Raw genomic sequence first — 16,302 nt, forward strand, 5'->3', positions numbered from 1 at the left:
CTGTACTTGTGATCCTGTGGTCCCGGGTTCGATCCCGGGCGCCGGCGAGAAACAATGGGCAGAGTTTCTTTCACTCTGATGCCCCTGTTACCTAGCAGTAAAATAGGTACCTGGGTGTTAGTCAGCTGTCACGGGCTGCTTCCTGGGGGCGGAGGACTGGTCGAGGTTGCTTATCTTTAGGTTATCTTGAGGTGATTTCGGGGCTTTAGTGTCCCCGCAGTCCGGTCATCGACCAGGCCTCCACCCCCAGGAAGCAGCCCGTGACAGCTGACTAACACCCAGGTACCTATTTTACTGCTAGGTATCAGGGGCATAGGGTGAAAGAAACTCTGCCCATTGTTTCTCGCCGGCACCCGGGATCGAACCCGGGACCACAAGTCCAGCGTGCTGTCCGCTCGGCCGACCGGCTCCCTAATCTTAATCTTAACTGTGCCACCACGTCGGCAGTTACAGTGCCTAGCTGTGCAGGTCACTACTCCTGCAAGTAGTCTACCCAAAGAGTGTAAACGTGGTCACTAATTCTGGTGTTGGGGAAGGTAAGGGTGAGCACGAGGGGGCCAGCACGGGGCGTCTCCACCTGTTGTCATGCCCTAGGGGCGGCCCTGCCCACGATAAGTTTGTTGCCTCAATCAGCAATAAACCGGACACAGCAGGTTGGCAAAGGCGGTATTTACGTCGTAGTCGTCGTCAAGAGCAGGCAACAACAGGGCTCTCCCCAGACGTGAAGGCCCAATGCACGGGGGAAGAATGCCATCATGTTGTCTTCAAGCACACTTTTGGCGATGTATTGCGACGCAATGAAGCTCTAACTGAATAAGACGTCACCAGAGGAAAAAGAATTGTAGTCGGGTAAAAATAATCAGGAGCTAAGCTGCAACCATCATCAAAGAGGGTGAAGGTTGGAGAATGACTGTGTCGAAAAAGTTGAAGATTTACATTTCCGCGAAGAGAAGTGGTGGTTGCAGCGGGTACGACTTCAACAATACCCCAAGAGGCCTAGAAGTGCCATATCCAAGAAGTGCCTCGCCGTCTCAGTGCCACATCACCTCCTTAGCCATGACGTCATTCATGTCAGGACATAACCAACATGCCAACAGTTGTTTACAGGTGAAGACTGACACCATGGTAAGCTGCTGTACCTCGTGAGCTGACCACAGGCCAGGCTGCCACAGTAGAACAACTCTCGAAATCATCAACGGGTAATCAACAGGCAATTAAACTCCACGAATATTGATTATTAGTCTACAATGAAGGTTTGGGAGATATTGAGAGCCTGGCGACAGCGCATGTAGTGGTGGGTAATGTTATCATTAAGTTCTAATGCCTGCAACATTGCAGTCTTGACTGTTAATATTGATGTGTACAGAACACTTGGGTAAGATGTGTGTATCATACACTGTGGAGAGACAGACTAGTGAACACTGACGAGTACCACAGGTTATTGTTGTGATATATTACAGGTTATGGTAGTGTTGTGACTGATGTTAGTGGCTAGTGTGACAAGTACGCCATCAACATGACCGCTGGTGACTGGGGAAGAGCGCGCTGGCTGATAACTCTTGATACACGAGCACAGGATGGATGAAATTGTTTATGTAATAATCTAAGATGAGGTCTGATAGACACCTTTTGTGCCCTCTGTAATGCTTTTTGCGCTACCGCTCACAGGATGGGTATGGGGTGCACAATAAACTAGCCGCCAGAGGCTGGACACTACAAAATGATGCAAAGCTCACGAGGACAGCCGAAGACTGGCGAGGACAGCCGAAGACTGGCGAGGACAGCCGAAGACAGAGGAGCCCTACAGAAGAGTAATAGGAGCCGTGACAAGGGTAGAGAAGCGTGGCGGGGTGGACCACTAGCCGCGGTGAGCAAGGCGGTTGTGCGGGTCGCCCACAACTAGATATTAATGTCACTGGAGCTCTCAGGGAATTCCCCAGAGGTCGATTTCATACGGTGGTTATCCTGGTGGCTCAGTGTAGCAGCGCCTGGCATCGTCACCAGTGTGGTGAGCCTCACCTCCCTCACACCACCAGCCTGGAGTAACACTACACCAGCAACACACACAGCAGTAGTGACTCTAGTACACTCAGTGAGAGGTTCTTCGTCATGATCAGTACACACAATGCCTCTGTCGTAACTGTATATCACATAATGACATACCTCCACCACTCTGCTTCAACAAAAACTCAGATGAAAATACAAATATTCTTGTCACATCACCGACGTAATACCAAACGAAATGTAAACTTTTAATACGTGTGGATATATGTATATATGTGTTTTCTAAATGTATCTATTCTTCTGCACTCAGATGTTCTCATGTATACCAACTTTCCAACACCACATTTGCATACCTCGTTCATCTCTCTGAATCATCGTAAATTGCTTAAGATATTGTGAAGCCTAATTTTATATAATTGTTCATCAAGGGGATCAAGGCTGAGGTGCAGGTGAACCTTGTACAGGTGAGGGGACTAACACACTACCCCCAGACGCCCCCCCATGTTACCCCCAGACGCCCCCATGTTACCTCCAGACGCCCCCCCATGTTACCCCCAGACGCCCCCATGTTACCCCCAGACGCCCCCATGTTACCCCCAGACGCCCCCATGTTTATGTCAGCGGTGTACAGCAGAAGTGAGAATGGACCCAACACCGCGCCCTAAGGAACACCCAACCTTCCTTCCTACACCAGTAGACAGAACGTGGCGTCCGCCGCGTGTTGACGTAGTGTCCTGTGACTGAGCTTATGGCACCTTTACACAGGGTGTATTCTACCTTTCCCGCCATCTCTCATCTCCTGTATGTTGTAGCTGTATCTTACAGGTGTCGAACCCGTCCTTCAAGTGTTTTCATGTGAATGAGAATCTTTTGAAGAAGATTCACAGATTCACTTTCATGTGAAGTGAATCTTTTTTTTCCGATCCACAGTGTAACTTCAATAGCTTTGAGGCAGTCCCGGAAGTGTAAATGCTGATCTGATTCAATGCAGGAAGAAAAAGATTTCAATATATATTTTCTAGCTCTGCTATCTGGCTTGTCTCTTAATGGATCATGAGCCCACAACTGTAACATTGACCTTCCTGCCATTTTCAGGCAGGATTATGTATGCGATTTACATTTATTAATACAGTTCGATTTACGTTCATTACTACAGTTCGATTTACAGTAATTAATATAGTTCGATTTACAGGTATTGATACAGTTCGATTTACAGTTACTTAATGGGCTATGACTCCAAGGTCACATGTACCAGAAAACTTGTACAAAATGAATGAGTACAAGTACAGTACGCAAACACTTTGTTATACTTGTAGAGCTTCAGTTACACACCAGGTAAAGGTCTAGAGCAGGTAACAGGTCGCTACCTGCTCTAACAGGTCGTTAACGTCTTGACTTGAGTTGAGTTATAGCCCCTCCTCCTCCTCCTCCGTGATTCTAACAATCAGGATTCTTAGCACCGTCTCCAATTTGTTGCTCTGCAATGTTTGTGCAACAGTTCTGTAGTTATTTAGTCATTACTGTACCGCCTCCCTTGCATAGAGGAGCTGTCAATGATTAAGGGTCTATGACCTAACCGTGTACTTCCCTCTATGTCATCGCTTTACTATAAACTTAACTTAACCTATCCTGGCCGATCCTAACCCCAGCCAGTCGTGTGTGTGTATGGGGTGACGTGGCTGTAAGGTGAGGCTGCTAATGTGGGTACAGGTTTTAGACTCTACTCGTGTCAACTGTGTTTAGCGTCTGCCAGAAATCACCTTTTTCGTGGGTTCGTCTCCTCTTGGTACTGAGTGTTGCTGCTGCTGGTCAAACTACGTTTCATTTTTAATGAGTTAAGTTAAGGAATGAAGAATTCTTCACCCGGAGCAGAGTTAATTGAGCATATTGGCGATTAAATCCTCAAAGTCTGTAAAGTTTGTGTTAATATTGGGACGTGTGACTTGCGCGGTGAGGAGCGTGCAAGGCTCATCATCCAAGTCTCTCTCACTATCCTCCCCAGTCTTCTTCATCCTTAACACACTCCTACACAGCCAAAGACGGCGGTAAGGTCTTCCTTAGTGACCATCAAGGCTGTCATGCTTCCTAGAAGCTGGCTCGGTTATCCTCACCCCCCCCCCATCTGCTTCTCTTCCCCACCACACCAACACCACCCCCACTCCACCACTCCGCCCCCCCCCCTCACTATAACACCACCACTCTCCTCGTTCATCAATAAAAATATCTTTTATTGAAGCACAGCCCCGCTCCTGTGCCAGGCAAGTCCATTACGGGCTCACCATAGCCCGTGCTACATGGATATTTCGTTCTGAGTAGCTATATCTAAAACAACAAACAACAACCTCATCAACTCTTTACGGGCTATTCATGTCCGTGCCACCTCTTGGGTGGCTTAATCTTCGTCAATCAATCAATCCTGGTAACTTACGGGCTCACCATAGCCCGTGCTACATGGAAGGTTTGTTCCGAGTAGCTGAATTTAAAACCTCAACCACCACCTCGTCACCCACCAAGGACAACATGTCAATAATTAACAATACTCAACGTTGAAAACTTTACCAAAACGAGTCGTGTAGGCAGGAAAAAAAGTTGTAATAACTATGTATCTTTACATTTTTGTCTGCAGGTGGATGGCGTCACGGCCCGTCTGAGAATGCATGACGCAAATACAATGCAATAGACGACTGCAACACCACCACAAGATTACCTGAACAAACTGGAAATGTGTCCCAACCAGTTGTGATCTGAATTATCTCCAGTTACCCATGTGGCTGGATGCTGGGGTCCTGATGCTGCTGGGGTCCTGATGCTGCTGGGGTCCAGATGATGCTGGGGTCCTGATGCTGGGGTCCTGATGCTGGGGTCCTGATACAACATACGTTGTGTCGACCTTGTGTAGCTTCCGGGGACCAATGGCCCCGCGGCCCAGTTGGTCGTCTGGTCAACCATGCTGTTGGAGGCGGCTGCTCGCAGCTACATACTACACGGGGAGGAAAGTCTTCAAGGAGCAGGCAGAAGAGAGTGACTTAGGAGGTGGTGGTTAGTGAAATGACTTTAAGAATCTGAATATTGAGTCATTCAGCACTTTTTATACCACATACGTCAGAACAATTCCCTGGAATATGAGGCCTCGAGGGTGGAGTTCTTGTCTTATCAAACACAAGATGAAGATGGAGAGTCCAGAGGTATACCATCAGACAGGTACCAGAACTGAGAGATACGAGTTACAAGTAAAACTCGAAGGAATTAAACCTGAGAATCACTGAAAGTAAAAGAACGAGGAGAGACATGATTACCACATACACAATTCTCAGAGGGAATTGACACGGCAGAGGACAGAATATTTGGAATTTATAGTGTGCGGGTTGCTTCAAGCAACAGTCTTCTAGATCAAATTATCCCAAGACCAGCCTGGCCCGGGGTTCCAGGGACCGAGTATCCTTTACCTATATATCTATAAAGTGCTTCTGTAATATCAGTGTAAGCAAAGTTGGCATTCTGGTTTGCTTCTTAATACCAAAAGTAATTTTGTAGTGATCAATTGCAAAACGCAACTTATGCTGCTTAAAAATGTGTTGCGGTGGGTTGAATAGCTCATTAATTTCCCATAAACTTGTAAGCTGGCTTTTTACCAGCCGCTCAAATCTTTAATGATTTGTGTGGCAAAGTTACTGGCGTCAGATTTACGAAGCAGTTACGCAAGCACTTACGAACCTGTCCATCTTTTCCCAATCTTTGGCGGCTTTGTTTACAATTATTAAACAGTTAATGAGCTGCGAAGCACCAGGAGGCTGTTTATAACAATAACAACAGTTTAGTAGGAGGTTTTCATGCTTGTAAACTGTTTAATATATGTAACCAAAGCCGTCAATGATTGAGGAAAGATGTACACGTTCGTAAGTGCTCGCGTAATTACTTTGTGAATCTGGTCCTAGGTCCGTAGTGTGTCAAGGGGTCTGTGTTTGCGGTTATCTTGAGATGCTTTCGGGGCTTAGCGTCCCCGCGGCCCGGTCCTCGACCAGGATTCCTTTTTGTTATACATCCCCAGGAAGCAGCCCGTAGCAGCTGTCTAACTCCCAGGTACCTATTTACTGCTAGGTAACAGGGGCATCAGGGGGGAAAAGAAACATTTTGCCCATTTGTCTCTGCCTCCATCGGGGATCGAACCCGGGACCTCAGGACTACGAATCCGAAGCGCTGTCCACCCAGCTGTCAGGCGCGGTAGTTAAGCGAGCACCCTACAGTACTCAAGGCGGGGAAATTACCTAGAGATGCTTCCGGGGCTTAGCGTCCCCGCGGCCCGGTCGTCGACCAGGCCTCCTGCAGGCGATGAGTCACAATAACGTGGCTAAAGTATGATGACCACACCCCACACTAGAAGGTGAAGGGACGACGACGTTTCGGTCCGTCCTGGACCATTCTCAAGTCGACTGAGAATGGTCCAGGACGGACCGAAACGTCGTCGTCCCTTCAACTTCTAGTGTGTGGTCTGGTCAACAGGCCTCCTGGTTGCTGGACGGGGAAAGCACAAGTGCTTTGTGAAGAAGCTGAAGCACAGTGCTGCCTGCAACTGAAGGTTCTCATAGTCCAGCCTATCACTGTCCGCCCTCACAACACGCGGTGGAACACGTGTTGAACAAATGAACAAATCCACGAGGGTTTGTGGATTTGTTCCAAATCCACGGAGAAGCTTCGGGATCGAAGTGAGAACAGTTGCACTCCAGGTTGCAATTCTTTTTACCGTGCTGTGGCACAGTTGACTAAGGCGCAGCTGGGAACATCCCGTGCGTTGGTTCGAACCCTCATCACGGCTCTTGTGGATTTGTTTAGGTAGAAGTTATATTTGCGCCGTTATGTTCACTAAATATTAGATCGCCTGATATCTTTAGGGACCTCATATCATAGGGTCTGATATCAAGGCACTTTAGATGTGGTTTCTATGCATTCCTCTTATCATTGATGAGTGGCCCCGGGCTCCTATGAGAGTGACAGAGTCACTGAGTGACTTGGGGAATACAGGATCTTCCCGCTCTAAAGTCATGTTCTCCTGGATTGTGACGTTCACTATTATCCACAAAACTAGAGATTCGACTCCTAATCACCCTTTCAAAATCTTGAATTACGTGTGACGTTAGTGGAACAGGTGTATACAACTTAGCCAATGTTTTGCTACGTCCGTTATGGCGGTACACACACAGGTCACACTAACGTGATGCATCAAATGAACAAATCCACAAGGGCCGTGACGAGGATACGAACATTAATGAGGATTATTATCGGGCCGTGACGAGGATTCGAACGACACCTGCGTGTCGAATCCTCGACACGCAGGTTCGAGGCCAGTGCTGATTAAGGCAGTGTCTGGGATGCTCCCGGACGCAGGTTCGAATCATCGTCACGGCCCTTGTGGATTTGTTCATTGGAGGTATATATTAACAGGGAAGGCTCGCCAGAGGCCGGGCCGCAGATGTACATCAAGTCCCTAAACTACGGCCTCGCTACTGCCCAGGTAACCACAGGGGAGGGGGGGGGAGGAGTGTATGAGTGGCAGGTGTTGGGAACCGGGAGAGGGAGGAGAGGGTGTTACAGATGTGGAAGAACACCTGTTCGTATCCCCCCACACCTCCACCACCTCTCCATTCCCTGCCAACATCACAGCTGTTTCATTTCCGCCAGCAACTGCAAATACACCACAACCTACCTTCCTACCTCACCTCCATCCATCTCTTTTTCAACAAAGACTAAGAGTTCATTAGGAATTGTGGTAAAGTTGCTAATACAACTGCAAGCTAAGAACTGTTACCCTGCGTCAGTTCCTCTGAAGACTGACCCTAGAAACTCATTCATGTTATTTTTGTATCCATTTCGAAGAAACAAACTTCTCATGTTCAATAACCATCAAGTTTTCAGGATGAGACAGGAGGCAACTGTGTGCTAAAGCCTTCAACTGGTCGGTTGGCTTGATGTCACCTGTAAGTAGTTGAGGAAGTAGCAAGTGGTCCTCAAGGTGTGTAGACACGCTGACAACACGTGTTGCAAGTCCCAGTCAATCTAGGAGTGAAGAATGATCGCTGATTGATTGAAGTTCTTGAGAAAAGCTCAGCCAGCTTAGAGACTGTTGACCACCACCTGTTGTAGATGCCAGCTTCTGGTCTGTCTGTCTGTCTGTCTGTCTGTCTGTCTGTCTGTCTGTCTGTCTGTCTGTCTGTCTGTCTGTGTCTGTCTGTGTCTGTCTGTCTGTATGCGTGTCTCTCTCTCTCTCTCCATCTTGCACAATTAACCTGTTCACCAGTAAGTCATCTCCCCCCCGTGCTAATTTCCTTTCATAATGCCCATCAACCATTTCCTACCATTATCTTATTGCATTTGTTTTTGTAGGGCTTCCGTTAAGGTGTGCAATGTGTTGATTGCCTCAGTGCTCGGCCCACTCAGTAATGCCACAGTTCATACATTTGCAACATCCGCCACTTTCTTAATTCCTCTTTCTTAATAATTCCACTTTCTTAATTCCTCGCCACTTCAGAAGTTAAAAGGGGAGGAATTAATAATAACAATATTAATTCCTCGCCTTTTAACTTCTGACAGCTTCTTGCATTCAACATTTCTGCATTTAATACTATTATCTTCGTCGTAATTTGACTCTTCCTCGACTTAGAACGTTAAAAACGCAATGTGTGAACAGCATATCTTTACAATTCGTTGATTTATCTTTGTGGGTTTATATTCTACTTCTGTAAGTGACACGCAGCGAAAGGGTTCGTGTCCCCTTCTCAATTTAAATGTTGATATTTTTTTTATTTGTTAAGGATATGTTACGTAAGTGTTATGGTGAGTTTGCGCGTGACCTGGGCAGGGCCGAGGCTGGCAATAGCTCAGAGGAGCATGCTGCCCCTGTGACCTGTACTTCTCCCCTAGTGAGCCCAACACGCAATGTTGCGAGAGTGAGTGAGTGTGTGTGTGTGTGTGTGTGTGTGTGTGTGTGTGTGTGTGTGTGTGTGTGTGTGTGTGTGTGTGTGTGTGTGTGTGTGTGTGTGAGATAATCGCCGTTTGTGTGTATTTCAAAATAAATTGTATCTCACCAATTTATGAAATATAATTTTAAATTTGTAAACATTTGTATATTAATGCACAAATATTTTAAATTTTCAGCCATGCCTGCAGCACTATTACAAAAGAGCGTTACTGTGGTGGAAACACTGATACCGAGAGACAGCGTACTCCACCTCCCAACCACAACAGACCGATAAAACACCACGTGACGCTATTTACTCCAACCCCTTCCAGTTACGGGAACAGTTAGGCATGATCTTACTTTTGTGCCCATCACATTAAACTCTAGTCGAGTCTACTTATCTCCAGGGCTAGAGAATTATCCTGAGTTATCGTAGAGATTTGTCTCGTAACTTTGGCTCTGCTGTGCACCAGTGATTATTTAAGGAGGTAAGTGTGCCTATTGCACTCTATTGTAACCCCCCCCCCCCCAAACACCGGGGGGGGGGGTGACGAGGGGTCAAAATCCCCCCCCCCCTACGGGTAAATACAGGGGGTAGTAATGAACAAATCCACAAGGGCCGTGACGAGGATTCGAATCTACGCCCGAGAGCATCCCAGACGCTGCCTTAATCGACTGAGCTACGACATGGTCAAAAGAGTTGAAACCAGAAGTTGTACCTAACTTACTTGGATCCTGCAGCCTCTCTGAGACACAAACCAGGGTTTTACACAACTCCCCCATGTACTCGAGCTACAGGGGTACCCCTGTAGTACAGGGGGTACTATAAATCATTGTAGTGGCCCCTAGATATGTGCGTTTTCTATGCCCTGGTCGCTAGGTTAGGTTAGGTTCGAGCGTTTTAATACAGCATTTTCTGCCCGTTGTGGCAACGCGAGAATATAGCTGGGGATGCGACGGCCTGGCATACTTATGCTTCGGTATGATGAGTTGGCATACCTGGGTATGCTGTGGCGGGGTACCTGTGTACACACTCACCTGGGGAAGACATGGCTGTGTACCTTCATACACGCATAGTGTACTCACCTACTTGTGCTTGCGGGGGTTGAGCTCTGGCTCTTTGGTCCCGATTAATGAAGATTAAGCCACCCAAAAGGTGGCACGGGCATGAATAGCCCGTAAGTGGTGGCCCTTTTGAGCCATTACCAGTATCAAGGGCTGATACTGGAGATCTGTGGAGGTGCGACTGCACCCTGCGTGACGGGAGATGTCTCCCGTGTCTTTGGTCCCTGGTGTACAGATTCATGAGCCTATTGGGCTCTATCATGTGGGTGTGGGTGCGCGTGCGTGCCTGCATGGGGGTGCGCGTGCGAGCCCTCAGGTAAGCCCTGCCTACGCCCTCGTGCTCCCCCGGTCTCTTAAGCAACAGGTCGTGTTCTGTACGTAATGATAACCAACTTACACTGTACGGTGTTCACGTTTCGTACAGGACTTGACAGGTTAGGCGGGTTGCTTGGGTTGGTACGTGTCTGGGTAGGTTAGGAGGTTGGATTCTTTACGGAGTGACACATCGAAGAGAACGGACTGCAGAGTGTATGCTTAACTGTTCCTGTTTGTAAGGAGAGTGAGAGTGAGAGAGAGAGTGGGAGGGAGAGGGAGAGTGGGATGTTACGGCCCTCTCGGGACGCAACGGGGTCCTTACTCTGATGTAGTTAGAGGAAGATATAGTATCCGGTCCCAAGCCAGTAGAGGCTATCAAGGGATGCGATCCGTGACGCAAGTAACTTAAAGGGAGTAGGGAAAGAAAGGTAAGAACTTAATATTATATAATGTTCACCATCACCATTTAAATATATAAAATTCAAAACGTACACAAGGGGGAGGGGTATTAACACTTTACAAAGGGGGATCAACACTGTAGTCTTCTGCTGGAGACTATGGATCCTCGAAGCTAGGTGCTGAGTCCGCGGTGCTTTCTTCGTGGCCTCAAGACGTGTCCTCTGAGAACGCCGAGCCTACCCTGGCCACAGGTCAGCCACAACACAGGTCCACTGGGGGCACCGTCGTGGAGGCCGTCAACCACACGTCCAGCAGGTCTGCTGGCAGGTACTGAGCCACCAAGGCTGGTACGGCCACTCCACGAACGATAAAAGGGGTACGCCCTAGACAGGAGTCTCGTGTGATATCACCAATCACCCTCCTGTCCTCAATACCCCAGTGGATTATCGTCTCCAACCGTCGGTCCCGGGTAAATCCTTCCACTGCCACTCCACTGGCAGGCTTAACACACCACAGTGTTCTTCCAGGGGGGACGACGTCACGACAGCTGCAGCAAACTTCACTGTATGGAGACTGGCTGCCTCGGGTAGACTGACTACACCTTCAACACAGTGGTCCCAGGTCGGCTCTGTAAGCAGACACGTCATTAATAACCGGGACACTAATACACCACACTCACAGGCTCAGATACAAACGCCCGACATATCCACTCCATAGATGGCGCTGTCTTCGGAGCACCACCTCACCAGAGGTCAGGAGCGGCGGTGTTGAGCGCTGAACCAGACTGGAAACTGGTCCTCGAGGCCAGTACACGCTGTCCTCACTAGGTGTCGTCGTTCGTTTGGCGGGGGTTTCGGGAGCTGACCCACAGATGGCGTGTTTGTCACTGCTCCAGGCTAGGACGCTGGATCCGGGTTCGTAACACCTCCCCACCAAAAAGAATTTGGTTTGGGGTTCTATAAAAAACACAAACCAAATTAGCAGTGCGACACAACTCCAAATGGACTTACTTATACTATGAACTGGAGAGATGAGGTTGTCTTGTCCACAGAACTTTTCTACTAGCCATTTCCGGCACAACGGGAGCTTGCAGATAGAAGGCAATGATCTGCCCGACGTAATCTTCCACGTCTCCCACGTCTCCACTGCGATGTCAAGCAGGGGCTTCATCTCACCTCTCTCGAGTACGGAATGGTTACGATACGATCGGGGGTGACTCGACACTTCCCTATGTCGTGGCACCGATGATGGCTGTCCACAGACGGCATTTCTGGTGCCGGTCCGATGGTCCTTCAGGGAGACAGGAACCTGGAATACAGGGGTCTGATAATTCAGAGTGATAGCGACAATGGGCAAGTCAGTACTTACTATACACTCCTCTACTAGGCCCACACCTAGTTCCAACAGGGCTGCTTGCTCACCGAAGATGGCATTCGCTCTGCCCCCGTCAGGTCGACCAACGTTCCGTATAACGCTGTGTTGAGGCTCAGCAGTCACGCGGGGGGTGTCAACCTGTCGGAAACAGTCACTCATATTATCACATATCGTACCTCCTGTATCATCTATTACCTCCCAGGTCCCTTCTTCAACTGCAACACTTGCAGTACAAATCTCCAATCCCTGGGACCTCTTCGCGATGTTCATGGGAGCCATCATTCGTCGGGTCGTCCACCGGTCCTCACTGAGAGCACATACGAGAATCAAACAAAGTATCGCTAAGAAACATGAGGCCAATTGAGGGATAAGCTTCCCGAGCCAGTCATGTCCATAGCCGGCCACATCCACACGCCTGGCTTGGACCGAAGAGGGCACTAGACCTTTTGAACACACCTCACATACCTCTGACGTCTGGGGAATCTCTGGCTGGTTCAATACACGCCGTAACTTGCCATACCGCAAGCACACTTCTGCCTTCGCTCCAGACTCGTTGGTACCCGTGGGTGCCTGCACACAAGGCCTCTCTTCTAGCTCAGGTACTTCTGCCATCGTAACCTCATGTTCTTTGTCGAGAGAATCAGGAGACACTGCTAGATCGTTCTTAATCTGTAGGCGAGAGGACAAATTAAACATAGTTACATCCGGGTCTGTCTTTACCTGGACATTACCATTGCCTGTAGACACCTCAGACTTTGCTGTTCCGGTAGACTCGTCCGCAACCTTGGGAAGATTGATGCTCCAATCGGTCACCAAGTCGTTGGCTAGTACCACGTCAATCCCAGCCACAGGGAGGGTGTCGACTACTGCCAACTCACATGTGCCGCTGAAATAAGGCGAGTCAAGATGTACTGGCACTAAGGGGGCGATGTACTGCGTCCTTGGAAACCCAACCAGGATAACCTCTGGTCTCCCATCCACACTTTCTCCCTCGGGTAACGAGCTCTTCACGATCAGGGACTGGGCTGCTCCACTATCTCTGAGCACTACAACTGATCTACCAGTATGACCACTCGTTACATACCCGCATGAAGTGTGAGGGGCAAACAAACTTGGTCCTTCCTGCGTCATCGTAGACTGGTTTCCTGCTGGTGGTGTAACACAGCTCATCAACATCACCTCCCTTCGTGCGCTGCCACCTCTTCTGCCTCGGCACCTAGCAGCTATGTGCCCTTTCTGCCCACAAGTCCAACACACCATATTCCTCCTCGGGCTCCGGTGTTTCGGACTGCTAGGACTTGTTCTTCGAGGGCTACTTGGGGGAGTCTTCTTAGCACTTTGTGGGACGGGTCTTTCTTCTTCATCATGAGGTCTGTCGAACCGGCGCTGGTAATTCCTTGGGACGTACTTAGCAGACGGCCTATGAGTCAGGATGTACTCTTCAGCCATGGTGGCTGCTGCACTCAAGGTCTCTACCTGTTGTTCCTCCAAGTACGTCTTGAGGTCTCCAGATAAACAATCCTTGAAGTCCTCGAGCAGAATCAGCTGTTCGAGGTCTTCTCTGGTCTCCACCTTCCGAGAGGCACACCATTCTTGAAAAAGTCGCTCCTTGATGGTGGCGAATTCGGTGAAAGTGTGCTCTGAGGTCTTCTTCAGGTTTCTGAACTTTTGCCTATATGCCTCAGGTACCAATTGGTACGCCATGAGCACCACTTTCTTCACCATATCGTAATCGCCGGAGTCGTCAAGGGATAACGTAGAGTAGGCGATTTGGGCCTTCCCAGTCAGGACTGACTGTATCATGATGGCCCAATTCTCCCTTGGCCACTCCAAAGAGGCAGCGACTTTCTCAAAGGCTGCAAAGAATTTTGACACTTCCTTCTCATGGAATTTGGGGACCATTTTGATGTTGCGTACCGGATCGAAGCTACTGGTGTCCGTTGTTTGCCTCCGACCACCGCCTAATCGCAAAACTTCTAGTTCATGTTGTCTCTCTCTTTCCTCTTTGTCTCGTTGTTCTTGTCTGTCTCGTTCCTCTCTTTCTCGCTCTCGTTCTTCTCTCTCTCGTTCTCGTTCTTCTCTCTCTCGTTCTCGTTCTTCTCTCTCTCGTCTCTCTTCTCTTTCTCGTTCTTCTCTCTCTCGTTTCTCTTCTCTTTCTCGTTCTTCTCTCTCTCGTTTCTCTTCTCTTTCTCGTTCTTCTCTCTCTCGTTCTCGTTCTTCTCTCTCCCGTCTCTCTTCTCTTTCTCGTTCTTCTTTTTCTCTTTCTCGTTCTTCTCTTTCTCTTTCTCGTTCTAATTCTAAACGTCTCATCTCCAATTCTTTATCTTGTCTCTCTCGTTCCATTTCTAATTTCTTCCATTCTATTTCTCGATTAATTTCTAGGGCACGCATCTTGACTGTTAGGAAGCTGATATTAAGCTCACCTGCATCACTGTCAACGTCACTGCCCTTATCTTCCTTTTCCGTGGAAGCTATGTCTGCACTTTCCTTTGTACTAGGAGTCTCGCCTTCCTGTTTCTCTTCTGCCTTCAGGTGCCGGTGTACCTTGGACAAGATCTCCACACGGGAATCACTGGCACGGATCTTGATCTCCAGGTAGGCGCTCACTAGTACAAGCTCTGGTTTACTCAGATATTTTAATCTGGCAAGACAATCCTCTCTGTTCAGAAAAGCCTGAACCTCGTCCAAATCATCAATAGTGGCTTTGTCTGCCATTGTCACAGATGGAACACTTAGCACTTAACACACCGAGCACTGTTCTACGCCAATATTGCACTTTATCGCACCAAACACTGCACTTGCCAATATTGCACGTAATCACTTCGGGCACCACACTACCCAATATTGCACTGAGTCCAAGCGAACACTTCGCTCTACAATAGTACACTGAATCACTGAGCACCGCACTAGTCAATATTGCACTTAATCGCTCTGAGCACCGCACAGGACGTATAACGTCACAATCGTCACACACAGGGGGAATTATTTACACGGATTACGCCACTTCACCACCCCTGTCAAACATACTTAACAAGGGGACGGATCCCGCTGGGGATGCCAATTATGTTACGGCCCTCTCGGGACGCAACGGGGTCCTTACTCTGATGTAGTTAGAGGAAGATATATATCCGGCCCCAAGCCAGTAGAGGCTATCAAGGGATGCGATCCGTGACGCAAGTAACTTAAAGGGAGTAGGGAAAGAAAGGTAAGAACTTAATATTATAATGTTCACCATCACCATTTAAATATATAAAATTCAAAACGTACACAAGGGGGAGGGGTATTAACACTTTACAAAGGGGGATCAACACTGTAGTCTTCTGCTGGAGACTATGGATCCTCGAAGCTAGGTGCTGAGTCCGCGGTGCTTTCTTCGTGGCCTCAAGACGTGTCCTCTGAGAACGCCGAGCCTACCCTGGCCACAGGTCAGCCACAACACAGGTCCACTGGGGGCACCGTCGTGGAGGCCGTCAACCACACGTCCAGCAGGTCTGCTGGCAGGTACTGAGCCACCAAGGCTGGTACGGCCACTCCACGAACGATAAAAGGGGTACGCCCTAGACAGGAGTCTCGTGTGATATCACCAATCACCCTCCTGTCCTCAATACCCCAGTGGATTATCGTCTCCAACCGTCGGTCCCGGGTAAATCCTTCCACTGCCACTCCACTGGCAGGCTTAACACACCACAGTGTTCTTCCAGGGGGGACGACGTCACGACAGCTGCAGCAAACTTCACTGTATGGAGACTGGCTGCCTCGGGTAGACTGACTACACCTTCAACACAGTGGTCCCAGGTCGGCTCTGTAAGCAGACACGTCATTAATAACCGGGACACTAATACACCACACTCACAGGCTCAGATACAAACGCCCGACATATCCACTCCATAGATGGCGCTGTCGTCGGAGCACCACCTCACCAGAGGTCAGGAGCGGCGGTGTTGAGCGCTGAACCAGACTGGAAACTGGTCCTCGAGGCCAGTACACGCTGTCCTCACTAGGTGTCGTCGTTCGTTTGGCGGGGGTTTCGGGAGCTGACCCACAGATGGCGTGTTTGTCACTGCTCCAGGCTAGGACGCTGGATCCGGGTTCGTAACATGGGAGATGTTACACTCATGCCTTCTGTGTATACGCAACTCAGCAGTCTAGTGCAACTACACCAAACAATCTGACGTGTTATCATATCCACTTTT

At 48.8% G+C, this 16,302-nt stretch overlaps 1 protein-coding gene across 6 annotated transcripts in view; it reads right to left on the reverse strand.

Annotated features, from left to right (window-relative positions):
• LOC123758756 (sterile alpha motif domain containing protein 4 smaug) overlaps positions 1–16,302 on the reverse strand; it is a 172,852-nt gene that overhangs the window by 84,897 nt on the left and 71,653 nt on the right. The gene's annotated exons all lie outside the window — the stretch shown is intronic.

This window comes from Procambarus clarkii, chromosome 31 (genome assembly GCF_040958095.1).
Source record: "Procambarus clarkii isolate CNS0578487 chromosome 31, FALCON_Pclarkii_2.0, whole genome shotgun sequence".
In the NCBI taxonomy this organism is placed as follows: domain Eukaryota; kingdom Metazoa; phylum Arthropoda; class Malacostraca; order Decapoda; family Cambaridae; genus Procambarus; species Procambarus clarkii.